The sequence below is a fragment of the Oncorhynchus keta genome, chromosome 20 (assembly GCF_023373465.1).
Source record: "Oncorhynchus keta strain PuntledgeMale-10-30-2019 chromosome 20, Oket_V2, whole genome shotgun sequence".
Taxonomy (NCBI): Eukaryota; Metazoa; Chordata; class Actinopteri; order Salmoniformes; family Salmonidae; genus Oncorhynchus; species Oncorhynchus keta.
In genome coordinates, this window is record NC_068440.1 from 5,728,616 (window position 1) to 5,756,211 (window position 27,596).

The 27,596-nt window shown below is 41.0% G+C and overlaps 1 pseudogene; it reads right to left on the reverse strand.

Moving 5' to 3' along the window:
- Nucleotides 1-7: 7 nt before the first annotated feature.
- Nucleotides 8-26,713, reverse strand: LOC118398934 (NLR family CARD domain-containing protein 3-like; annotated as a pseudogene).
- Nucleotides 26,714-27,596: the final 883 nt, after the last annotated feature.

The window sequence follows — 27,596 nt, forward strand, 5'->3', positions numbered from 1 at the left end:
CCTCTCCTTACTCCCATTCTCTAAGAGTCCTCACTATCAGCCCGATCTTCCATTCTATAATACCTTCCACCCAATCAGACATCAAGAGAATAACACATGGATGGAATTCCTGACCCAATCACTCTACCGAATTGAACGGAAACTTTACTGCTGATAGGCTACACTACACAAACATACTGCAGGCAGCCACAAACAAAGAATGAGTCATCCAGATTCCATTAAGCCATACAATATTATTTATTCATTCATAGTGTCATCAAATATTGCATGTGTGAAGCTGGATGATAGTACTATTGACATAAGACAGGAGTAGCTGTATACATGATGAATACAAGAGTGGAGAAATATATTTAAATTAAAATGAATGTTCCTCTACACCTGTATTGAAACATGATTTTTCCAGAAGGAAATCTTCGGAACCAGCAGTCTTAGTGTCCCTGTTCATTATTCATGAACTACTGCAATATAAAATGTCTACTCAATCTTTATTACAGTATATTGTACTACTGATCCATTCAGGTAAACATATTTCTAAATAGTTTTTACAATTACGTTTTCCCCTAATCAAAACGAAATCCTGGATCAGTTATATGAATTCAGTCTGGAAACGTGTGACTTTTAAAGTTGACTAATGAGTGAAGGATATGAGTTCATTAAAAATATGTTTTATCTATTCCAGCATGAGAAAAATGTATCACCCTCTTCGAGGTACAGCGTGACACTAATCCTCCCCTATAGAACCATCCCAACCAAATGCAAAATGTGAACCGTAAATAAGAGTCATAATTGGTTGATGAAATGTTCCATAATTGGTCTTTGGAGTGATGAAATGCACTTTCCTTGAAGAAGTCCAGGCCCCAAGCCTTCTCGTCGTCTGTCAGGACGTCCATGGACTGTAGCATCTCTATATCACAGGTCTTTCCTGGAATTAAAAACACAATTACACAAGAACTTCATCTGATCTAAATGTCCAAACATATACAGGGCCTCCAGAAATTATTCTCACCCCTTGACTGTTTCCTCATTTTGTTGTGTTACAGCTTGAATATAACATTTATTAAATATATATTATTTTTGTCACTGGCCTAAACATAAACACTGGCTCCCATAACGTCAAAGTGATATTACGTTTTTATACATTTTTACAAATGAATTAAAAATGATAAGCTGAAATGTCTCGAGTCAATAAGTTTTCAACACCTTTGTTATGACAAGCCTAAATAAGTTCAGGAGTAAACATTTGCTTAACAAGTCACTTAATGAGTTGCATGGACTCACTTTGAGTGCAATAATAGTGTTTAACATGATTTTTTTATGACTGTCTCATCTCTGTACCACACGCATATTAATTATCTGTAAGATCTCTCAGTTGAGCAGTGAATTTCAAACAGATTCAACCACAAAGATCAGGGAGGTTTTTCAATGCCTTGCAAAGAAGGGCACCTACAGTATTGGTAGATGGGGGGAAAAATATAAAAAGCAGGCATTGAATATCCCTTTGAGCATGGTGAATATATTAATTACACTGAATCAATACACCCAGTCACTACAAAGATACAGGAATCCTTCCTAACTCAGTTGCCGGAGAGGAAGGAAACCGCTCATGGATTTTTACCATGAGGCCAATGATGACTTTAAAACAGTTACATAGTTGAATGCCTGTGATAGGAGAAAACTGAGGATGGCTCAACAACATTGTAGTTCCTCCACAATACTAACCTAACTGACAGAGTGAAAAGAAGGAACCCTGTACAGAATAAAAAATATTCCAAAACATGCATCCTGTTTGCAACAGGGCACTAAAGTAATACTGCAAAAAAATGTGCCAAAGCAATTCACTTTTTGTCATGAATACAAAGTGTTCTTTTGGGGGTAAATCCAATACAACACATTACTGACTACCACTCTCCATATTTTCAAACATAGTGGGGGCTGCGACATGTTTTTCAGGATAAAAAGTCAACTGAATGGCTCTACGAACAGTCAAAATCCTAGAGGAAATCCTGGTTCAATCTGCTTTTCACCAGACACTGGGAGATTAATTCACCTTTCAGCAGGACAAGAACCTTAAACACAAGGGAAATTCTACACTGGAGAATGCCAAGAGTGTGCAAACCTGTCATCAAGGCAAAGGGTGACTACTTTGAAGAATCTCAAATATAAAATATATTTTGATTTGTAGAACACTTTTTTGGTTACAAATGCGTTATTTCATAGTTTTGATGTCTTGAATGAGTAGGTGAGTCCAAACTTTTGCAGAGGAAAAGTTCATTCAAGTTAAATGCTTCACAGAGTTCAAGTAACAGGCACATCTCAACTGTTCAGAGGAGACTGTGTGAATCCACCATTCATGGTCAAATTGCTGCAAAGAAACCACTACCAAAGGACACCAATATGGAGAAAAGACTTGCTTGAGCCAAGAAACATGACCAAATGACATTTGACCGGTGGAAATCTGTCCTTTGGTCTGATGAGTCCAAATATGAGATTTTTTTTCCCAACCGCCGTGTCTTTGTGAGACACAGAGTAGGTGAATGGATGATCTTCGCATGGGTAGTTCCTACCGTGAAGCATGGAGGAGGTGTGATGGTGTAGGCGTGCTTTTCTGGTGACACTGTCTGTTTTTTATTTAGAATTCAAGGCACACTTAACCAACATGGCTACCACAGCATTCTGCAGCGCTATGCCATCCCATCTAGTTTGCGCTTAGTGGTCCTATCTTTTGTTTTTCAACTGGACAATGACCCAACACACCACCAGGCTGTGTAAGAGCTATTTGACCAAGGAGAGTGATGGAGTGCCGCATCAGATGACTTGGCCTCCACAGTCACCTGACATCAACTCATTTGAGATGGTTTTGGATGAGTTGGACGGCAGAGTGAAGATAAAGCAGTTAACAAGTGTGCAGCATATGTGGGAACTCCTTCAAGACAGTTGGAAAAGCATTCCTTGTGAAGCTGGTTGAGAGAATGCCAAGACTGTGCAAAGCTGTCATCAAGGCAAAGAGTGGCTACTTTGAAGAATCTAAAATATATTTGGATGTGTTTAACACCTTTTTGGCTAATACATGATTCCATATATGCTATTTCATAGTTGTGATGGCGTCACTATTATTTTGCAATGTAGAAAATAGTAAAAAATGAATAAATGTCCTTGAATGAGTAGGTGAGTCCAAACTTTTGACTGGTACTGTAGTTACACAACTCCATTCATTTAAATGCATATTCTTATCAAATAAATTAAACATTTTAAACATATCTCCTTTCCACTTTTTTATTAACCTCATTAGACTGTGACAATTACATTCAGTGCAATTGAGTTCACACAGAAGCAGGATTGTTGCGTCAACAATTTTACAAACATGCTACGGTCAACAGAAAAATTCTGTCATCTATTTACATATCTAATTATCATCTGTTAAAGATGCAGTCCGGAATCGTAAGCACCACAAATTCGCATAATATTGTACAAATTAGATTCATAACATATCATACGAATTCCAAAAAACATATATATATATATATATATATATATATATATATATAGCATAACAAAACACAACATGCAACAATTTCAATTATTTTACTGAGTTGCAGATGATATAAGGAAATCAGCCAATTGAAATAAAGTCATAAACCCTAATCTATGGATTTCACATGACTGGGCAGGGGCACAGCTAACAGTGGGGCCTGGAGGGAGGGCATAGGTCTACCCACTGGGGAGCAAGGCCCAGCTAATCAGAATTACTTTTTTTCTGCACAAAGGGGCTTTATTTTTTGTCTTTTTTTGAGTGAAGAATAACCCATCATGTCACCCAGTTGTGTTTCAATAGGAGTGAGACTTCAGGAGGCTGATCTGACACAAAGAAACTGAGGATTTGGACCAACTGACCCCAAACCCAGGATACAGGGGCTCAGTGAATGTGGTGTGGAATGTGTGCAGGTGGATCAGTGTATCGGTGGGGAGACCATACATGTAGAAGGGCAGCGTGCCGGACACCCAGTCCAGATATACTCCTACTCTGTGGGAGCCGGAGGAGGTGACAGTTCTCTCATTATTGTGCCTGGCATTGTAATGTTTAGCAGAGCAGAACAGACACCAGGACTTGTCATTGGCTCCAAGCACACAGTCATTATGTTGTCCTCTCCTGCTGATTCCTTTATATGCAACTCCTATCATAACCCATTTCCCACTCCACTCTACCTCCCAGTAACAGCGCCCAGACAGACCCTCTCTACACAGCACCTGTGGACGGTCCTGAAATCTCTCTGGGTGATCAGGATACGGCTGACTCCCATTCCCACATGTCAGCTTTCTATTCACCTCAGACCAAGAGAGGTTTCTGTGTAATGTGTTTGGGTCCAGTTTGAGCTCAAACGCATCTGAGGGATGGGACCAAGACACAATATTTTCAAATTATCATCATTTTTCACTTATTCATACATTTAAAGTCGATGTTTCTAGGTATTAAAAAAGGCACCGTCAAGGTAACTTGAGACGTGTTGAATGATCATATCTTATATATGGTAATGTCAAACACACTTACTCCCAGTAATTACACACACTCAAACATGGTTGCACACATGAACACACACACACACGTTACACAAACACATTTTTCTCACTCTCAATGACGTACTCTCAATGACTAAACTAGTAACACTTGTAACAAAGCCAGTCTTACATTCAACACCTTTCAATGTGCATTCATTTTGTTGTAGACATCTTTCACCACACAACAATTGATCCAAAACATAAATGTACCGTGAAATATAACGAGTACATTGGTTTAATCACCAAAAAACATAATGATATCCTCTCAATTGAGCTATTTTAACAACCTGTTAATCCAATAGAACAAACTGTAAGATATATGTTTAAAAATTGCCCTTTGAACGTAGTATGCTTCAGTACTGTACATATCATCACATTACACTGTTTTCACATGAGGCAATACACTTGCACTGCCCATGTAAAATCTATAGGTTTACCAAACGTTTAAGTGATCATCAATTAAGAGCAGTTGGTTTAAGTAATAGTAAAATGTATTTGAACAAAAGAGAAGAGAATCATATTAAAAGTAATGTGCACATTTAATTGTGAAAGGCAATTACTTTATATGAACATGTGTTGCAATGTGAAACATGTATTTCGAGGTGAAACACTGATTACGTTTGGTGTAAAAGGGAATGTGATTTTGTGTTGTCAATTGAAGTGCTTAGAGTTTTGAAACACCTTCCTTCTTGATGACCTGTTTTGAGTCTTGTAGAGTTTGAGAGTTGTGAAAATGTACCACATACTTGTGAAAATTGCACCGAAGTGATTAAAAAAACGAAATACTTATTTATAGGCATATTCTTCACAACGGTCAACACTCACATTTTCTAAGCCCAGGTTCCATTGTGTGTTCTCCACCATGATCCACACTGTAGGGGTGAGCAGAAGAACAGACAGTCATTGAGTGATACATGTGCAGGCACACACACACACACACACACACACACACACACACACACACACACACACACACACACACACACACACACACACACACACACACACACACACACACACACACACACACACACACACAAACTGCTTCGTAGTGGTGGTAAGAATCTTTGGCTTACAGTAAATTATGATAACTAGCTTGATAACTCAAATATGTCTGATATGAACATGGATTGACATAAATCCTCTACATACTTGAGTCTCTCAAGTCTGCAGTGTGGATCCTCCAGTCGAGTAGAGAGCAGTCTGACTCCTGAGTATCCTGGGTGATTGTAGCTCAGGTCAAGCTCTCTCAGGTGTGAGGGGTTTAACCTCAGAGCTGAGACCAGAGAAGCACAGCCTTCCTCCATGACCAGACAGCCTGACAGGCTGCAAATAGTTTTAAATAATTTCAAAATCACTTTGGTATTTTTGGGTGGTGAAGTGGCATTATATTGTTTTCAACCTTTTCAGATGAATCACTGTCCCTAAACCTTCCATATCTATTAATATATGGATGTATCATTATTAAAAATGTACAATTATTCAAGTATTGCTGTAGAGAGAAAAATGTATATTACAAATATTTGAGTAGACTGACCAGACTAGTTTAAAAAGCAGTATCAGTCAAAAAGAAAGAAGGTGCGGTATCAGATTTAGATTGTATTGAGTAAACCAGGGCTGCCCAACCCCTTTCCTGGAGATCTACTTTCCTGTAAGTTGTCAGTCCAACCCTAATTTAGTGTATCTGATTCAGCTAGTGAAGGTCTTGTTGAGCAGCTAATAAGTAGAATCAGGTGTTAGGGTTGGACTGAAAACCAACAGGAATGTAGATCTCCGGGAAGAGGGTTGGGCAGCCCTGGAGTAAACAGTCCAAGCGGTTTAAGGGGAAACATTCAAATGTATTGGAATGGCCTAGTCAAAGCCCAGACCTCAATCCAATTGAGAATCTGTGACTTAAAGACTGCTGTACACCAGCAGGAACCCATCCAACTTGAAGGAGCTGGAGCAGTTTTGTCTTGAAGAATCCTAGTGGCTAGATGTGCCAAGCTTATAGAGACATATCCCAACAGACTTGTAATTGCTGCATAAGGTGGCTCTACAAAGTATTGACTTTTTTGGGGGGTTCTGCACATTCAAGTTCTGTTTTTTTGTCTTATTTCTTGTTTGTTTCACAATAAAACATGTTTATCATCTTCAAAGTGGTAGGCATGTTGTGTAAATCAAACAATATACAACCCCCCCCAAAAAATCTATTTTAATTCCAGGTTATAAGGCAACAAAAAAGGAAAAACAAGCCACTGTAAGTATGGGACAAATTAATTTGTATAATTTATTAAAGTAGTCAAAAGTTTAGCTTGTGACTATACAAACTCATTGGATGCATTTGCAGTTTGTTTTGGTTGTGTTTTGGGATATGTTTAACCTAACTGAATGATGAATGGAGTAAATTTGTTTCTTAACACTACTAAATGAATTCAAATAGTGCCATGATTTAGAAAAATCATGAAGGAATCATGAATAATAATGAGTGAGAAGTTAGAGGCTAAAACAAAACATGCTAACCTCAGACATTTGTGAGGTTAGCCTGACAGAGAGATCATCATGATTTCACAAAGACAGTGTTCATTTAACACGAGTAGTGCAGAAGTACAATGGTATTTGGTTTATTCTCTCTCGACATATAGATTCATCTTCCGTCTCCTAGAATTGTATGGTCATCTTGTTATACTGATGCAAACATCAATGTATTATTCCATATGTTGATCAATGGTGCATATTTTTTTCTAAATGGAATATCTAATGATTAATACTTAAATGTCATTCTACAATATGTACTCACAGAGCAGCTCTGGATGCTTTGACAACTGGCAGCAGCCTCAGAAGACCTTCCTCTGATTTGGAGTATTTCACCAGGTCAAACACCTCCAGATCCTCTTCTGAAGTCAGCAACACAAATGCCAGAGCTGACCACAGTGCCGGTGAGAGTTTTTCACTGGAGACATTTCCCGAGCTCAGGTAACTTTGGATCTCCTTCACTAGAGAATGGTCATTCAGTTCGTTCAGACAGTGGAACAGATTGATTGCACCTCTCTGGAGAGGGATTCTCCCTGATCTTCTCCTTGATGTACATGACTGTTTCCTCATGGCTCTGTGGGCTGCTTCTTGTCGTTGTCAGTAGACCTCGTAAGTGCTTATGATTTGACTCCAGTGAGAGGCCCAGAAGGAAGCGGAGGAAAAGATCAAGGTGTCCACCCGCACTCTCCAAGGCTTTATCCACAGCACTCTTGTGGAAGTCAATTGCAGGTATTTTTCTTAACCAAAATGTTTTGAAGATTAACTGTGGTTTGGCTATTACATTCTCATTGTCGTTGCTGAATCTGAGAAACACATATACAGCAGCCAGAAACTCCTGAATGCTCAGATGCACAAAGCAGAACACCTTGACCTGGTACAGCCCACACTCCTCTCTGAAGATCTGTGTGCACACTCCTGAGTACACTGAGGCTTCCCTGACATCAATGCCACACTCTTTCAGGTCTTCTTCATAGAAAATTAGATTGCCTTTCACAAGCTGTTGAAAAGCCAGTTTTCCCAGTGACAGAATGCTTGTTTTATTCCAGTGTGGATCTGTCTCTTCTTTCACAAGATACTTTTCATTTGCTTGTTTGGTCTGAAATACCAGGAAATGTGTGCACATCTCAGTTAGAGTCTGGGGCAACTCTCTCCCTTCTTCACCCATTTTCTCCAAAACTGTGGCAGAGATCCAACATAAGACTGGTATGTGGCACATGATGTAGAGGCTCCTTGATGATTTCATGTGTGAGATGATTCCACTGGCCAAGTTCTTATCACTAAATCTCTTTCTAAAGTATTCCTCTTTTTGTGGATCATTAAACCCTCGCACCTCTGTAACCTGGTCAACACATCCTGAAGGGATCTGATTGGCTGCTGCAGGTCGAGTAGTTATCCAGAGAAGAGCAGAGGGCAGCAGATTTCCCTCGATGAGGTTTGTCAGCAGCATATCCACTGAGGTCGACTCTGTGACATCACAACAGCTCTTGTTCCTCTTGAAGTCTAGGGGCAGTCGGCACTCATCCAGACCATCAAAGATGAACAGAACTTTGTACTTGTCAAAGTTGGAAATTCTTGATTTTAGAAGTGATCGAGAAGTTCAAACGAACTGTGTTTTTCCCCTTTCATCAAATTCAGCTCCCGAAAAGGAAGTGAAAATACAAATTGGACATCCTGATTTGCTTTTCCTTCAGCCCAGTCCAGAATGAACTTCTGCACAGAGACTGGTTTTCCAATGCCGGCGACTCCCTTTGTCAGCACAGTTCTCAAAGGTCTGTCTTGTCCAGGTAAAGGTTTGAAGATGTCATTTCATTTGATTGCCGTCTCTGGTCTTGCTTGTTTCCTGGTTGTTGTCTCCATTTGTCTTACCTCATGTTCATTATTGACCTCTCCATTTCCACCCTTTGTGATGTAGAGTTCTGTGTAGATCTTATTGAGAAGTGTTGGGTTCCCTTGCTTAGCAATACCCTCAAATGCACTTTGATATTTCGTCTTGAGATTAGATTTGAGTTCCCGTTGGCAAATCAAAGCAAGCTCACCTGAATAAACAAGAAGCACAGAGGATATTCAAAATTGGAAGAATGGAGTTAAACATACATATCTTTGGTCAAAACAAAACGGATCCTAGAGATCCCACTCTGTAACTTTCTGTGGCAGTAAAACACAGTCCATAGTCCTTTTGTACTATGCATTTGCTACTACGCCCTTGCATCTAAGATGTAACTTGCTCTTGTATCTTGCATATCGAATGTAAATGCATGCATTCAGAAAAATTCCAGGATGAAATGTGTTACTTTGGCCCAGCATGGCCTCGAGTCTCCTCTTTCACCTGCCAAGTCAACTTATCGAGGTGACAGGTCCACATAGGATTGTGTTATGAATGAGTCAAATGTAATCAAATCCCCTCTTAACTGCCTGTATATATGCATGAATGTTTTCTTTACAAGTTAAATTAATGCACACAACACATACTTGAGTTATAATGCTATATACAGCTTTTCTACATCCCCCATAATGGAGCAATCAACAGTGAAGGCAGACAGCTCTTACTTTTCTCCAGTGTGGCAGCAAGCTCCTTCTGGTTCATCTCAAAGCCTTCAGGGAGATCTGAACTCAGCACTGTCTTGAACTGTCTTGATATCTCCTGTTGGGCTCTGTGGACAAAACATGAGCTTACATCTGTACATTCAGCATGCACACAGAAGCAATAACACATAAGAGGGTATGCATGAATTAATTGCAACGGTGTGATGTGGCCAAGCCTCGTACTGTCAGCATATCATTGCATGAATCTGTAAAACAATGATATCTCACATTTGTTCGGAAACAACTCCATCTCTGAACCTTAAAGGTGGATCCATAGACTGGTCACTCTTCATAGACACACAGCTGCGTGCCATGATGGCTGGTCTCTCCTGCTGGACCCTGACAAAAATACTAAGAGACCAGAGCAACTTTAATACAGTACACCTTTGGTAGTAGTAGCTGTAGCAAAATACTCCAATGAGCAACAATAAATCAGTAGTGTTTTTAACACAGTGACAAAGTTGACATTTTGACCAAATTAACATCAACCAAGTCATACTGGTTCTTACCTTTCTACAGTAGAAATGTTTTCCTCTTTAAATGTGAGAGGTGGTTCCATAGACAGGTCATTCTTCATGGACACGCAGCTGGGTACAGGTGAGTCTAGTCTCTGCTGCTTTATCCTGTCAAAAGCACAAAGAAAACCAGCACAAAGAAAACCAGTCAGTTTGTTGTACTCACTGAGTCTCATCTGGTTGGCAGGAAAAATTTAAAAAAAAAAGGACAATCAGTATGACATGGAAAATATCATGTTCATTATCTACTCTATGTTCTGTTAATAAAACACACCTTTGTTCAATGGAAACATCTCCTTCTCTGAACATGATAGGTGGATTCATAGATTTGTCACTCTTCATGGACACACAGCTGGGTACAGGGAGGCAGGTCTCTGATGTCCGATCCTGACAAAAGCACAAAACTCCTCATTCTTCAATCAGATGTATAACATGGAACATAAATATAAAAAACACAGAGGTATTTTGTTGCATTTTCTCTCTCTTCGTTCCAGTTCACTTTTATAGCTCTCTCTGTTCTCTTAACACGTATGGACCCCAAACTTAATCCAGCATCTGACTAATTAAACAAGACTTGCATTCGTTCTGGGTTAAAGTGTTGTAGACTAATTGACCAAGTTGTAGACGAATTGACCAAATCTTTAAACGTGAGAGGTAGATCCATAGATTGGTCACATTTCATGGACACACAGGTGCATACAGGGGAGTTGGGTCTCTCCTGATGGATTGGGCTTTAACACAACAGAGACATACTTTCAGTCTCTAATATATTTTGCCTAGCGAAAATGTGAAACAATTTTGTCACTCTTTAAACTGCACGCACGCACGCACGCACGCACGCACGCACGCACGCACGCACGCACGCACGCACGCACGCACGCACGCACGCACGCACGCACGCACGCACACACACACACACACACACGCACACACACACACACACACACACACACACACACACACACACACACACACACACACACACACACACACACACACACACACACACACACACACACACACACACACACACACACCTCGTTGCTTTAGTGTCATGTACCCCAGAGAGACTCATTTTAAAGGCAGTGCCCCATTCCCCTCCTCTCTCATCAGACCTACAGTAGAAAACACACAATGGAGAGTGATACACACTTCCTGGATCAAAACTCGTACTGTAAAGACTACAGAGACACAATGTCTGGATCAGAACCAAACAGAAAATAATGACACATATTACCTTGAGCAAACAAATACCCATCAAATAAAAACAAAGATGGACAGAAATCCTGTTTTGTTTTCGCTCTTCAACTAATCAGCCATTTTACTGATAACCAAGAACAACTGATTCACTTCCTTTTTGAAAAAATGTTAGACTGAGTAACTAAACTGAAGTAGCAGCACTTACATCAGCATCCATGCATTCTCTCTCTCTGCTAGTAGATACACAGACTTCCAGTCATTGTGCTAATGCTAGTTAGCATTGGCTTGCAAAACAACCTCCATTTATTGATTTAACCTTTATTTAGCTAGGCAAGTCGGTTAAGAACAAATTCTTATTTACAATGACAGCCTAGGAACGGTGGGTTAACTGCCTTGTTCCGGGGCAGAACAGCAGATGTTTACCTTGTCAGCTCTGGGATTTGATTAGCAGCCTATCAGTTACTGGCCCAACACTCTTACCACTAGGCTTCCTTCCTGAGAGATATAAAAGGTAAGCCCTTTTGAAGAGTAACCAGGCATCTTCTACTGACGGGATGAGGTCAATATTCTTCCAGGTTACCCGGGCCAAGTCGATTTGAAAGGCCTGCTCACTGAAGTGTTTTAGGGAGCGTTTGACAGTGATGAGGGGTGGTCATTTGACCGCGGACCCATTACGCACGCAGGCAATGAGGCAGTGATCACTGAGATCCTGGTTGAAGACAGCAGAGGTGTATTTAGAGGGCAAGTTGGTCAGGATGATATCTAAAAGGGTGCCCATGGTTACGGATTTAGGGTTGTACCTGGTAGGTTCCTTGATCATTTGTGTGAGATTGAGGGCATCAAGCTTAGATTGTAGGACGGCTGGGGTGTTAAGCATGTCCCAGTTTAGGTCACATAACAGTACGAACTCTGAAGGTAGATGTGGGGGCGATTAATTCACATATGGTGTCCAGGGCACAGCTGGGGGCTGAGGAGGGTCTATAACAAGCGGCAACTGTGAGAGACTTGTTTCTGGAAAGGCCTGGGTTAACCTCTACATCACCAGAGGAACAGAGTTGGAGTAGGATAAGGGTACAGCTAAAGGCTATAAGAACTGGTCATCGAGTGCATTCGGAACAGAGAGTAAAGGAGCAGATTTCTGGGTGCGGAAAGAATAGATTCAAGGCATAATGTACAGACAAGGGTATGGTAGGATGTGAGTACAGTGGAGGAAAACCTAGGCATTGAGTGGCGATGAGAGAGGTTTTGTCTCTAGAGGCACCATTTAAGCCAGGTGAGGTCACTGCATGTGTGGGGGGGTGGAACAAAAGGACTAGCTAAGGAATATTGAGGGTATTAACAACACAGACAAACCTTGTATAAAATATGTTCAATTTGTAACTTTAAAACAACGTTATATCTTCAATGTTATATCCACATCAGCTACCCTTTGGTCTCCCATCCAGCTTTAACCCTGCTTAACCGTGATACTTGTCACTGACTATTACCAATGTGATATCGTGAGAATGATTGTTGAGAGATCTCCATTTAATAACAGAAAAGATTTACTGTAGCTATCAAAGTCACTCCACAAAGAGTAGGTTTAGCAAAGCAAATTTAATGTGACCATACTTTATCACTCATGCTGTATATCATCAATCATGCTATTTATATGCCGAGATAGCATTTGCAGCTATTGTCATCAATAGCTTAAATTGCTTAAACACAGAATTAAACTAAAAATAGACCATACAAATATCATGATATTTAGTGATGTTAAATTGTGTTTGGTTATCAACGGAACCAAATATCAACATTTGAAGGAGATTACTTACTTTATTATTTTCTTCTCTCAAGATGATTTTTTCTCTATCCTCTCAAAATGGAACCTGAATAAGATCAAAACGTACTTTCGGTTTAAGCTCAGCTGTCTTCCCACCCCACCCTGATAAAAGAGTGTTGTATTGATATCAAACATTAGATGGGAGTAAACACCTGTTCTTTTTTTAACATTTATTTTTCTTTATTTTTGCAGTTAAATCTCGATACATACTAGAAGTATACAAACAGACAATGATAACATATGCTAGGGGGTACAACTAATTCCAGATTATACAAAGACGTTAAAAGACACACACGCATTGATTGTTTTCACAGCTTTCTTATTAGTATAATGTAGAATGGTCTTAATGTATTGCTCAAATTCCTTATAGAATACATGGAAGAGTGGTTTTTAATTAGTGGATTCACATTTATGACTATTACATTTTTCCATTAGCACAATTAGATTTATGATGTAAAATATGTTTTATTTATCCTTATTATAGTTAAGGAAACCGAGCAGCACATCCTCCCATAAAAAAAAGAAAAGTAATCAAGAATATGAATATCTTGCCATATTTTCTTTTCATGTAGACAATGGCAAAACAATTGCAAAACTGTTGCTGGACGCTCAACACAAAAAGTACAGTTAATGTTGTCTTTTTTGAGTTTCTTCAGGTAATGATTCACAGGGTATTACTTATGGATCATTCTGAAAGAGACCTCTTTGACCTTGTTAACAAACAGGTATTTTTGTGGTAATAACCAGACATTTTCCAACAAATATCATTGATGAATGTATTCCAGTAAGTTGTGAAATAAGGAATGGAAACAATGTCCCCCTTGAAATAAAGTATGTATAGATCTGTTGTTCTGAGGGAGCAAGGAGAAACGCATTTGGAGAGTCAACTGGACTAAGCGAGGGAAGGTCAGTCAAGAAGGTGAAATCTGGTTACACCCTTAAACAACATGAGAGTTCCAGATGAAATAGCATCAAAGACTATGACAAACTCTCTAGGTGAAACAGGGATACGGGTCTGAGACGCCGAAGCCTCCCACCATTAGCTCTGACAAATTGAAAGCCCTAGTCATTGGCGACTCCATTATCCGCAGTATTAGACTTAAAACGAATCATCCAGCGATCATACACGGTTTACCAGGGGGCAGGGCTACCGACATTAAGGCTAATCTGAAGATGGTGCTGGCGAAAGCTAAAACTGGCAAGTGTAGAGAGTATAGGGATATTGTAATCCGAGTCGTCACAAACGATGTTAGGATGAAACAGTCAGAGGTCACCAAGCGCAACATAGCTTCAGTGTTTAAACCAGCTAGAAAGATGTGTCGGCATCCAGTAATTGTCTCTGCCCTCCTCCCAGTTAGTGGGAGTGATGAGCTCTACAGCAGAGTCTCACAACTCAATCGCTGGTTGAAAACTGTTTTCTGCCCCTCTCAAAACATAGAATGTGTAGATAATTGGCCCTCTTTCTGGGACCAAGCCTGGCCTGTTGAGGAGTGACTGACTCCATCCTAGCTGGGGGGGTGCTCTCATCTTATCTACGAGCATACACAGGGCTCTAACTCCCCTAGCTCCACAATGAGATAGGGTACAGACCAGGGTGTTAGCCAGCCTGCCAGCTTAGTGGAGTCTGCCACTAGCACAGTCAGTGAAGTCAGCTCAGCTATCCCCATTGAGACCGTGTCTGTGCCTCGTCCTAGGTTGGGCAAAATTAAACATGGCGGTGTTCGCCTTAGCAATCTCACTGGAATAAAGACCTCCTCCATTCCTGCCATTATTGAAAGAGATTGTGATACCTCACATCTCAAAATAGGGCTACTTAATGTTAAATCCCTCACTTCCAAGGCAGTTATAGTCAATTAACTAATCACTGATCATAATCTTGGTGTGATTGGCCTAACTGAAACATGGCTTAAGCCTGATGAATCTACTGTATTAAATGAGGCCTCATCTCCTGGTTACACTAGTGACCATATCCCCTGCGCATCCCCGCGCATTGCTAACATTTATGATAGCAAATTTCCATTTACAAAAAACCCCCAATATTTTTGTATTTTGAGCTTCTAGTCATGAAATCTATGCAGCCTACTCAATCCCTTTTTATAGCTACTGTTTACAGGCCTCCTGGGCCATATACAGCATTCCTCACAGAGTTCCCTGAATTCCTATCGGATCTTGTAGTCATGGCTGTCACGACTTCCGCCGAAGTTGGCTCCCCTGCCTGTTCAGGCAGTGCTCGGCGGCCGTCGTCGCCGTTCTACTAGCCGCTACCGATCCCTTTTTGTTTGTCTGTTGGTTTTGTCTTATTAGTTTCACCTGGTTTAATTAGCTTCCCTATATGTAGTAGTTTGACCCGCCCTTGTTTTGTGCGGGATTGTCTTAATGTTACGTGTGTACATGTTAGGTAGTGGTATATTTTATTTTCTTTACTTGACACCCTGTGGTTTTTGGGTTGTCTTGTGTAGTGTCCTGCGCCCTGTATTGTGTTGGGCTTATTATTTTGGAGTGCAAGAGTAAAGCACTTTACTCAGTTACTCTCTTTCTCTCTGAGTCTGATTCCGGCACCCACCTAGTCCCGCGTGACAATGGCAGATAATATTAGAATTTTTGGTGACTTTAATATTCACATGGAAAAGTCCACAGACCCACTCCAAAAGGCTTTCGGAGCCATCATCAACTCAGTGGGTTTTGTCCAACATGTCTCCGGACCTACTCACTGCCACAGTCATACTCTGGGCCTAGTTTTGTCATGTGTTTTAAATCTGCGTATTCCCCCAAAGCTCAGTTGTCCTGAGTCTGCACAACTCTGCCAGGACCTAGGATCAAGGGAGACACTCAAGTTTTTTAGTATCATATCTCTTGACACATTAATGAAAATAATCATGGCCTCTAAACCTTCAAGCTGCATACTGGACCCTATTCCAACTAAACTACTGAAAGAGCTGCTTCCTGTGCTTGGACCTCCTATGTTAAACACAATAAAGGTCTCTCTATCCACCGGGTGTGTACCAAACTCACTAAAAGTGGCAGTAATAAAGCTATAAAACTATTGGCCTATATCGAATCTCCCATTCATCTAAAAAATGTTAGAAAAATCTGTTGCGCAGCAACTCACTACCTTCCTGAAGACAAACAATGTATACAAAACACTTCAGTCTGGTTTTAGACCTCATCATAGCACGGAGACTGCACTTGTGAAGGTGGTAAATGACCTTTTTATGCTGTCAGACTGAGGCTCTGCATCTGTCCTCGTGCTCCTAGACCTTAGTGCTGCTTTGATACTATCGATCACCATATTCTTTTGGAGGCATTGGAAACCCAAATTGGTCTACACGGACAAGTTCTGGCCTGGTTTAGATCTTGTCTGTCAGAGGAGATATCAGGTTGTCTCTGTGGATGGTTTGTCCTCTGACGAATCAACTGTAAATGTTGGTGTTCCTCAAGGCTCCATTTTAGGACCACTATTGTTTTCACTATATATTTTACCTCTTGGTGATGTCATTTGGAAACATTTCGATGAAACATGGTGAAGCCCCAGAATTGCCCTCCCTGGAAGCCTGTGTTTCAGACATAAGTGGATGGTGGCAAATGTTCTACTTTTAAACTCGGACAAAACAGGGATGCTTGTGTTGAATCTGACAATTAATCTTGATGGTTGTACAGTCGTCTCAAATAAAACTGAAGGACCTCTGCATTACCCTGATCTCTCTTTTAACGAACACATCAAGACTGTTCCAAGGACAGCTTTTTTTCCATCCACGTAAGTAACATTGCAAAAATCTGAAACTTTCTGTCCAATAATTATGCTGAAAAATGTATCCATGCTTTTGTCACTTCTAGGTCATTTTTACATTTGTTTAAATTCACATTTATTTAACCAGCTAGGCTAGTTGAGAACAAGTTCTCGTTTACAACTGCGACCTGGCCAAGATAAAGCAAAGCAGTGTGACACAAACAACAACACAGACTTACACATGGAATAAACAAACATACAGTCAATAACACAATAGAGAAAAAATTATATATACAGTGTGTGCAAATGAGGTAAGTTAAGGGAGGTAAGGCAATAAATAGGCCATAGTGACAAAATAATTACAATTTAGCATTTAAACACTGGAGTGATAGATGGGCAGAAGATGAATGTGCAAGTAGAGATACTGGGGTGCAAAAGAGCAAAAAATTTAACAACCGTATGGGGATGAGGTAGTTGGATGGGCTATTTACAGATGGGCTATGTACAGATGCAGTGATCTGTGAGCTGCTCTGACAGCTGGTGCTTAAAGTTACTGAGGGAGATATGGATCTCTAGCTTCAATGATTTTTGAATTTAGTTCCAGTTATTGGCAGCAGAGAATTGTAAGGAGAGTTGGCCCGAGAAGTGAACCCTGTGGCACCCCCATAGAGACTGCCAGAGGTCCGGACAACAGGCCCTCCGATTTGACACACTGAACATTGTCTGAGAAGTAGTTGGTGAACCAGGCGAGGCAGTCATTTGAGAAGCCAAGGCTATTGAGTCTGCCTATAAGAATGCGGTGATTGACAGAGTCGAAAGCCTTGGCCAGGTCGATGAAGACAGCTGCACAGTATTGTCTCTTATCGATGGCTGTTATGATATCGTTGAGCATGGCTGAGGGGCACCCATAACCAGCTCGGCAATCAGATTGCATAGCGGAGAAGGTATGGTGGGATTCGAAATCGTCGGTGATCTGTTTGTTAACTTTGCTTTCGAAGACCACAGGGTAGTATAGATATAGGTCTGTAGCAGTTTGGGTCTAGAGTGTCTACCCATTTGAAGAGGGTGATGACCGCGGCAGCTTTCCAATCTTTGGGGATCTCAGACGATATGAAAGATAGATTGAACAGGCTAGTAATAGGGCTTGCAAAACTTTTGCCTGATAATTTTAGAAAGAGAGGGGTCCAGATTGTCTATCCCTGCTGATTTGTAGGGGTCCCGGTTTTGCACCTCTTTCAGAACATCAGCTATCTGGATTTAGGTGAAGAAGAAATGGGGGAGGCTTGGGCAAGTTGCTGTGGGAGGTGCAGTGCTGTTGACCAGGGTAGGGGTGAAAAGGTAGAAAGCCTGGCCAGCCGTAGAAAAACGCTTAATTAAATTCTCAAATATTTTGGATTTATCGGTGGTGAACGTGTTTCCTAGCCGCAGTGGGCAGCTGGGAGGAGGTGCTCTTATTCTCCATGGACTTTACAGTGTCCCAGAACTTTTTGGAGTTTGTGCTGCAGGATGCAATTTTCTATTTGAAAATGCTAGCCTTTGCTTTACTAACTGTCTGTGTATATTGGTTCCTGACCTCCCTGAAAAGTTGTATATCGCGGGGGCTATTTGATGCTATTGCTGTACGGCAGAGGATGTTTTTGTGCTGGTCAAGGGCAGTCAGGTCTGGAGTGAACCATATCTGTTCCTGGTTAAAAAAAAGGTAATGGGGCATGCTTATTTAAGATTGTGAGGAAGCACTTTTAAAGAATAACCAGGCATCTTCTACTGATGGAATGAGATCAATATCCTTCCAGGATACCCGTGCCAGGTCGATTAGAAAGGCCTGCTCGCTGAAGTGTTTTAGGGAGCGTTTGACAGTCATGAGGGGTGGTCGTTTTACCCCAGACACATTACGGATGCAAGCAATTAGGCAGTGATCGCTGAGATCCTGGTTGAAGACAGCAGAGGTGTATTTTGAGGGCAGATTGATTAGGATGATATCTATGAGGGTGCCTATGTTTACGGATTTGGGGTCAGATAGCTAGCGGGCCGGGGAGAGCAGGCTAGCAGAAGGGCCTTAGAGGGACGTTGCAACAGAAGAAGTCTGTTGTTGTAGCCCCCTCATGCGGTTACGTCAGCAGACCAGTCATGATGGATCAGCAGGGGTCCGTGTAGTAAAAGGGTCCAGCCTAATTGGCAAAATAGGTATAGTAGCCCAAGAAATTGACTGATGGACCACTTCAGCTAACAGTCCGGTATGCTCTAGACTGCTAGCGGGCCCCAGCTAGCAGGCTAGCAGATGGGTATTCAGGGGACGTCGTGATGAAGGAGCCTGTTGAAAAAAAACCTCTGCCGGATTACGTCGGTTGTCCAGACGTGATGGATTGGCAGGGCTCCATATCGGCAATAAAAGGGGTCCAGGCCAAAGTGGCAAAATAGGTATTGTAGCCCAAGGAGTGGCTGATGGACCTCTTCAGCTAGCCGTGAGATGGGCCTAGCATAGGCTAGCTCCAGGCTAATAGGTGCTTGCTTCGGGACAGAGACGTTAGCCAGGAGAAACCAATCAGAGAGCAGCTAGCTAGCTGCGATGATCCAGGTGAAGAGGTTCAGAGCTTGGGGTAAGAATCCGGTGATATGGAGAAAAAGGAATCCATTAAGCTCTGGGTTGAAACACGCTGTACAGACTGGCAGGAGTTGTCCTGGCTAAAGGTTAGCTGATGACCACTAGCAGTGGTTAGCTGACTACTAGCTAGTAGCTAGTTAGCTGGCGAGCCTCTGTCGGGGGTTCCGGTTCTAAAGTAAAGAAAAAAGCAGATCCATATCACATTGGGTGAGGCAGGTTGCAGGAGAGTATGTTGAAATTGGGGTTAAGAAAAATATTTTAAAAAGATATGCGAAGAAAAAAGATATAAAATATATAAATAAAGATAAACAGTTGAAATCAGAAGTTTACATACACTTAGGTTGGAGTCATTAAAACTAGTTTTCAACCACTCCACAAATTTCTTGTAAACTAACTATAGTTTTGGCAAGTCGTTTAGGACATTTGATTTTTCCAACAGTTGTTTACAGACAGATTATTTCACTAATTCACTGTATCACAATTCCATTGACTCAGAAGTTTACATACACTAAGTTGACTGGCCCTTTAAAAAGCTTGGAAAATTCCATAAAAGGATGTCATGGCTTTAGAAGCTTCTGATAGGGCTAATTGACGTAATTTTAGTCAACTGGAGGTGTACCTGTGGATGTATTTCAATGCCTACCTTCAAACTCAGTGTGTCTTTGCTTGACATCATGGGGAAATCAAAAGAAATCAGCCAAGACCTCAGAAAAAGAATTGTAGACCTCCACATGTCTGGTTCATCCTTTGGAGCAATTTCCAAACGCCTGAAGATACTCCGTTCATCTGTACAAACAAAAGTATGCAAGTATAAACACCATGGGACCACTCAGCCGTCATACCGCTCAGGAAAAAAAGTGTTCTGTCTCCTAGAGATGAACGTACTTTGGTGCTAAAAGTGCAAATCAATCCCAGAACAACAGCAAAGGACCTTATGAAAATGCTGGAGGAAACAGGTACAAAAGTATCTATATCCACAGTAAAACAAGTCCTATATCGACATAACCTGATTGGCTGCTCAGCGAGGAAGAAGCCACTGCTCCAAAACTGCCATAAAAAAGACAGACTACGGTTTGCAACTGCACATGGGGGCAAAGATCGTACTGTATGGAGAAATATCCTCTGGTCTGTTGAAACAAAAATAGAACTATTTGGCCATAATGACCATCGTTATGTTTAGAGGAAAAAGGGGGAGGCTTGCAAGCCGAAGAACTCCATCCCAACAGTGAATCACAGGGGTGGCAGCATCATGTTGTGGGGGTGCTTTGCTGCAGGAGGGACTGGTGCACTTCACAAAATAGGTGGCATCATTAGGCAAGAAAGTTATGTGGATATATTGAAGCAACATCTCAAGACATCAGTCAGGAAGTTAAAGCTTGGTCGTAAATGGGTCTTCCAAATGGACAATGACCCCAAGCATGCTTCAAAAGTTGTGGCAAAATGGCTTAAGGACAACAAAGTCAAGGTATTGGATTGACCATCACAAAGCCCTGACCTCATTACATCATTCTCTCTACTATTATTCTGACATTTCACATTCTTCAAATAAAGTGGTGATCGTAACTGACCTAAAACAGGGAATTTTACTCGGATTAAATGTCAGGAATTGTTTAAATGTATTTGGCTAAGGTGTATGTAAACTTCTGACTTCAACTGTATACACGGTACATGGCAAGACGAAGACAAAAGACGCTTGACTGCTATGCTATCTTAGACTACTGCAATGCTCTACTTTCTGGCTCCCCGGATTAAACACTAAACAAACTTCAGTTAGTGCTAAACACGGCTGCTAGAATCTTGACTAGAACCCCAAAATTTGATCATATTACTCCAGTGCTAGCCTCTCTACACTGGCTTCCTGTTAAGGCAAGGGCTGATTTCAATGTTTTACTGCTAACCTACAAAGCATTACATGGGCTTGCTCCTACCTATCTTTCCGATTTGGTCCTGCCGTACATACCTACACGTACACTAATGTCACAAGACGCAGGCCTCCTTACTGTCCCTAGAATATCTAAGAAAACAGCTGCAGGCAGGGCTTTCTCCTATAGAGCTCAATTTTTATGGAATGGTCTGCCTATCCATGTGAGTGACGCAGACTTGGTCTCAACCTTTAAGTCTTTATTGAAGACTCATCTCTTCAGTAGGTCCTATGATTGAGTGTAGTCTGGCCCAGGAGTGTGAAGGTGAATGGAATGGCACTGGAGCAACAAACCACCCTATTAAAAAGTTGATTCACCAGCAGGATACAGTATGATTATTTAACCAGTTCTGAAAAAGAAAGACATGTTTCTATACAAAATATCATTATTGTTCCAAATGAAATACCTATGGGGGGAAATATAACTAGACTTTACAACAGTATGTGTTCGGTTTCTTGGTCCCGGTGACTCCTGGGCCCAGCTTGGTCTCATAGACTAGATCTAACATACTAAATGTAAATCAGAGACAATCAAATGAGTATGATACAGTGTGTTACGTTCGGTATGTTTACATAAGACAGCAGGTTATGTTGGGGTTTGTTCCTTGTTCCTTGTCAATCATTGGCTCATTGGTGAAATTAGCATTCAGACAATATGTTAAATTAAATCAATCAAAAACCTTTGTTAATGCAAATGGAGACAGAAGTTAACAACAGGAACATAGCATGCATGTTTCCGAGTAAGTTCCGCAAAATAGTAAAGGGTCCAAGTTATTTTATTAAGCCCGAAGTCCAGCCTTAGTGATTTCACTGCCTACATCATTACCTTCTACTCATGAGACCAAGCCCATGCATACACAGCTATACAAACAAGAGTTTCAGTGTTATTTAAAAGCTCAGCAGTAAATGTCCACTCCCCAAGTTGATTTATAGTGGAATGTCTGACTAGTCTCTTTCACTCTCCTGCAGAGTTCTGTCTCACAGTCGCACATCCCTCAGACCGTTTCTATATAAGAGGCAGAGATGAGAAAAGACTGTGGAACAATATTTAACATTATAATGAATATATATATATATAAATTGTTAATCTGTAGTCTAGGACCCTATAAATGTAAGGAGGGAGGGGTGTTATAACCTCTCCCCTTCTATTAATACAACATAAGCATAATCAATTATTATAATACATCTAACATTTGGTACCTCTATCATGACCCCACGGTGAACTTAACAATTACTGAAGGAAAAAACAAAAGTTGGATGGGGTGGATGGGTAGGCATATAACGCAAACGTCTAGCAACCCAAAGGTTGCATGATTGAATATCATCATGGACAACTTTAACATTTTAACTAATTAGCAGCTACTTTTTAGCTACTTTCCATCTATTTAGCATGTTAGCTTATCTTTCCCCTAACCTTCATCCTTTAACCTAACCCTCACTTTAAGCCTTAACCCGAACCCCTAGCCAAGCTAATGTTAGCTACCTAGCTAATATTAGCATTAGCCACCTAGCTAACGTTAGCAACAACAAATTGGAATTCATAACATAAGTTTAGCAAATCTGTAGCATATTGTACGAATTGCAATTCCTAACAAATCATACTATGTTATGTCTATTCCTAAGTCCAGGTTGCTGGGCCTCATTCATAAAGGCAGCATCTCAGAGTAGAAGTACTGATCCAGGATCAAGTCCCCATGTCCATGAAATCTTATTAAGATCTAAAAGGCTAAACTTGTAGCATGATGTACTACAGTACCATTACTGCTCTGTAACTATATCCTGTTTTATCCTACTAAACATGCTCCAAGCTAACACCGAGGCAGACTGGGACAGAAATTCAACACTGGCATTTTAGCTACACCAGCCTACATCACATCACCACAGCATTTCTCAATCTTTAATGTACCAGTAACAGCGAAACAGCTCTTTTTAACCAGCTCATGTTAAAAACAAATACAACATGAATAAACACCAATGGAGTATGGTGATACAACTCACCACTAGAACTGTGCCTCTAATTCTGTTGTCTCCCTGCTGTCTGTTTCTGCATCTTCTTTGCTGCCAATGTCTGTCTGTGTTTCTCCTTGATTCACTCTGTTGTCACTCTGTCTATCTGTCTGTGCTTCTACTTGTTCTCCTCTGTTGTTACTCGGTTGGTCTGTCTGTGATTCTCCTTGATCTCCTCTATTTACTTTTCTGGGGCACTTGCCTCTCTTGCTTGCTTGCTTTCTTTCCTCAACTTTATGGATGGTCCTGAGCGTCATCATTATCTGGTTCACTGTCTGCGCTAGTTCAAGCATCATCCCAGCTGTGAGTGAATAAATACACTTATTAGACAATTATAGGAAACTGATTTGCAGATTTTAAGTGTGTCAATACATAGACATAATTAGGATTATTGTGTTCATTAGTATTAAATAAAAAGGAACTGGCAGTATATCTGTGTGTCTCCCTCTCTACTTTCTTCGTACCTCCACTGCACTCGTCCCTGAGCTGCTTTTGTTAAGCCTAGCATCCTTTCTCACGGCACTGGTACCAGAAGACCAGGGGACCACACTGCCTGTACTGAGCTCAGCAACAACTTAGGTGTGAATGAAACACATTTATTAGATAAAGAAGAAAAAATATATTTTAGATTTTAGATTCTTCAAAGTGGCCACTCTTTACCTTGGTGACAGCTTTGAACACTCTTGGCATTCTCTCAACCAGCTTCATGAGGAATGCTTTTCCAACTGTCTTGAAGGAGTTCCCACATATGCTGAGCACTTGTTGGCTGCTTTTCCTTCACTCTGTGGTCCACCTCATCCCAAGCCATCTCAACTGGGTTGAGGTTGGGTGAATACGGAGCTCAGGTCATCTGATACAGCACTCCATCACTCTCCTTCATGGTCAAATAGCCCTATATAGCCTGGTATGTTGGGTCATTGTCCTGTTGAAAAACAAATGATAGCTCCATTAAGCGCAAACCAGATGTGATGGCGTATCGCTGCAGAATGTTGTGGTTGCCATGCTGGTTAAGTGTGCCTTGAATTCTAAGTAAATCACTAACAGTGTCACCAGGAAAGCACCCCCACACCATCACACCTCCTCCTCCATGCTTCATGGTGGAAACCACACATGCGGAGATGATCCATTCACCTACTCTGTGTCTCACAAAGACATGGCAGTTGGATTTTGCGACTGCACTTGAAGAAACTTGAAAAGTTCTTGACATTTTCCGTATTGACTGACCTTCATATCTGAAAGTAAAGGACTGTTGTTTCTCTTTGCTTATTTGAGCAGTTCTTGCCATAATATGGACTTGGTATTTTACCAAATAAGGCTATCTTCTGTATACCACCCCTGCCTTGTAACAACACAACTGATTGGCTCAAACATATTAAGAAGGAAAGAAATTCCACAAATGAACTTTTAACCAGGCACCCCTATTAATTGAAATTCATTCCAGGTGACTATCTCATGAAGCTTGGTGAGAGAATGCCAAGAGTGTGCAAAGCTGTAATGAAGGCAAAGGATGGCTACTTTGAAAAATCTCAAATATAATATATATTTAGATTTGTTTACATTTTTTGGTCACTACATGATTCCATATGTGTTATTTCATAGTGTTTATGTCTTCACTATTATTCTACAATGTATAAAATAGTAAAAAAATAAAGAAAAACCCTTGAATGAGTAGGTGTGTCCTGGGGCCCATTGTCCTGCCATTCATCTGCTGCCATCACCTCATGTTTCAGCATGATAATGCATGGCCCCATGTCACACGGATCTGTATACAATTCCTAGAAGCTGAAAATGTCCTAGTTCTTCCATGGTCTGCATACTCATCAGACATGTCACCCATTGAGCATGTTTGGGATGATCTGGATCGACTTGTATGACAGAGTGTTCCAGTTCCTGCCAATATTCAGCAACTTCACACAGCCATTGAAGAGAAGTGGAACAACATTCCACAGGCCACAATCAACAACCTGATCAACTCTATGCGAAGGAGATGTGTCTCTGTGACCAACAGATGCATGTCTGTGTTCACAGTCATATGAAATCCATAAATTAGAGCCTAATGAATTTATTTAAATTTACTATTTTCCTTAAATGAACAGTAACTCAGTCAAATCTTTGAAATTGCTGCGTGTTGTGTTTATATTTCTGTTCAGTGTATATATTTATTATTTATTGTCAATTTCGACCAGCCCATCCCAATAAAATATGGCCGGCCCTTCTGGCATTTGCCAGAATTGCCAGACGGCCAATCCGCCCATGGCTAACACTACAGTGTCCAAGGGGCCAGGGTTCCGGTCTGGAAGCACAATTTAGACTGCCCCTACAGTTTTGCTTCGGTACTGCAGTTTAACTGACGCCCGGCCCAGAAAGACAATTTCCGTACATGGCCACATAGAGAAGTCAGATTCAAAAATTCCTAATAAGACACTTTAGTCATCACCTTTGTGCAAAAAACTTCCATTCAATTTGTTATAGAGTGATAAATGATGCTGGCTCATCTAACCAATAGGTGGCGCTTTCATCGGTCCTAGGTTGGTAACCGTTCTGTGAGCAATATAGAGATAGTTAGTTGAGTATTGGTCTCCGTGATAGATAGTGGAGTAAATCAGTTCCTAATAAATGACAAGCAAAGATTACATCCTGTGTCCTCCCATTATATGTCGGTCTATTTAAGATATGACAAAATTATTAAAATAATTGTCGCTGGGACCGATTTTTCTTTCTCCAGCACTCACAGCCAAAAGATATTAACATTTTATTTTCATCCAATGTCTGCCATTTTTTTGGATGATGTGATGATGTCATCGCTGCTCTCGTAGCTCCCTGTGCACACTCAGTCCTAGTACACATGTGATATTGGTCCGTTGAAACCCGGATGCAACCCGGATATAATATAATAATAATAATAATAATATATGCCATTTAGCAGACGCTTTTATCCAAAGCGACTTACAGTCATGTGTGCATACATTCTACGTATGGGTGGTCCCGGGAATCGAACCCACTACCCTGGCGTTACAAGCGCCATGCTCTACCAACTGAGCTACAGAAGGACCGTCCACAAATCGGCATATGCGAATGTAAGTAGATTACCATGAAAACAATGGTCGGACATCTTGAACGCAGTCTCCAATTCGTATTATACCTCAGTGATTGTGTCCCGTCTCCTTATTCTTACATGGTGTCAGAAGTTTAAAAAACTATGACGTCGATTGCCAATCTGCCTCCTGAAACTAGCTCACCTAATGTCATCCTCGGTGAGTGTGGACATTTACAAGCGAAAGGGAACCAGAGATGTTGTGCAAAAGAACAACACTTTTATACATGCTTGCTGAAGACGTGAGGAAGCCCAGCAGCAGGATGTGTCTGTCCACAAGCTGACTGTGTGTGGGGAGTCTTAGTTGCTAGGCAAAGCCGGGCCCTCACCGAGCAGCACGGTCGATCACTAGCTTCCATAGCCAAAAAGTCATAATTATGGATAAACCTCGCCCAGTTCTACAATTTCTTTTTTTAAAATTGTCTTTGAAACCTAACCCTAAATGTAAACTTAAAGAGATGCTCTTATAATTGTGTATACATTTTAGCCAGTAGTTCTGAAAGTAGCGCTCACAAGCCAAAAACAGTCCCTGAAAATTGCATACAATCTCACATATGTGCAGATTTGTCCACCCTTACATTGCTCTCTCTCTGCTCTGCTGTGGGTGCATCATGTGCATCTTGCTAGCTGTCACTCATATGGCAAGGTGCTGAAGCTTATTGGTTGAAGTCATTGCTCTCTCTCTCTCTCTCTCTCTGTTCTGCTGTGGGTGAATTATGTGCATGATGCGAGCTGTCACTCAGATGGAGAGGCGCTGAAGCTCATTGTCTGAAACTAGGATTGCTAGGGGGCTGGCCCACGTGGTGGGAAATGTAGGGAAAATGGCCTAGCACAGATCCAGAAAAAAAGTCCCTTTCAAACTAGGGATTTTGTGTCTAATTAAGGTGAAACAGTAATTCTGCATATAGATTATGCTTATGAGCTACACATTGACACATCCAGCCCAAAGCGTGAGGTTTAAAAAATACTTAGTAATCGTCAAAGCTCCAGAGCATGTCTTTAACCTTAACCACACTGATAAACTTATGCCTAACCCTAACCTTAAATTAAGACCAAA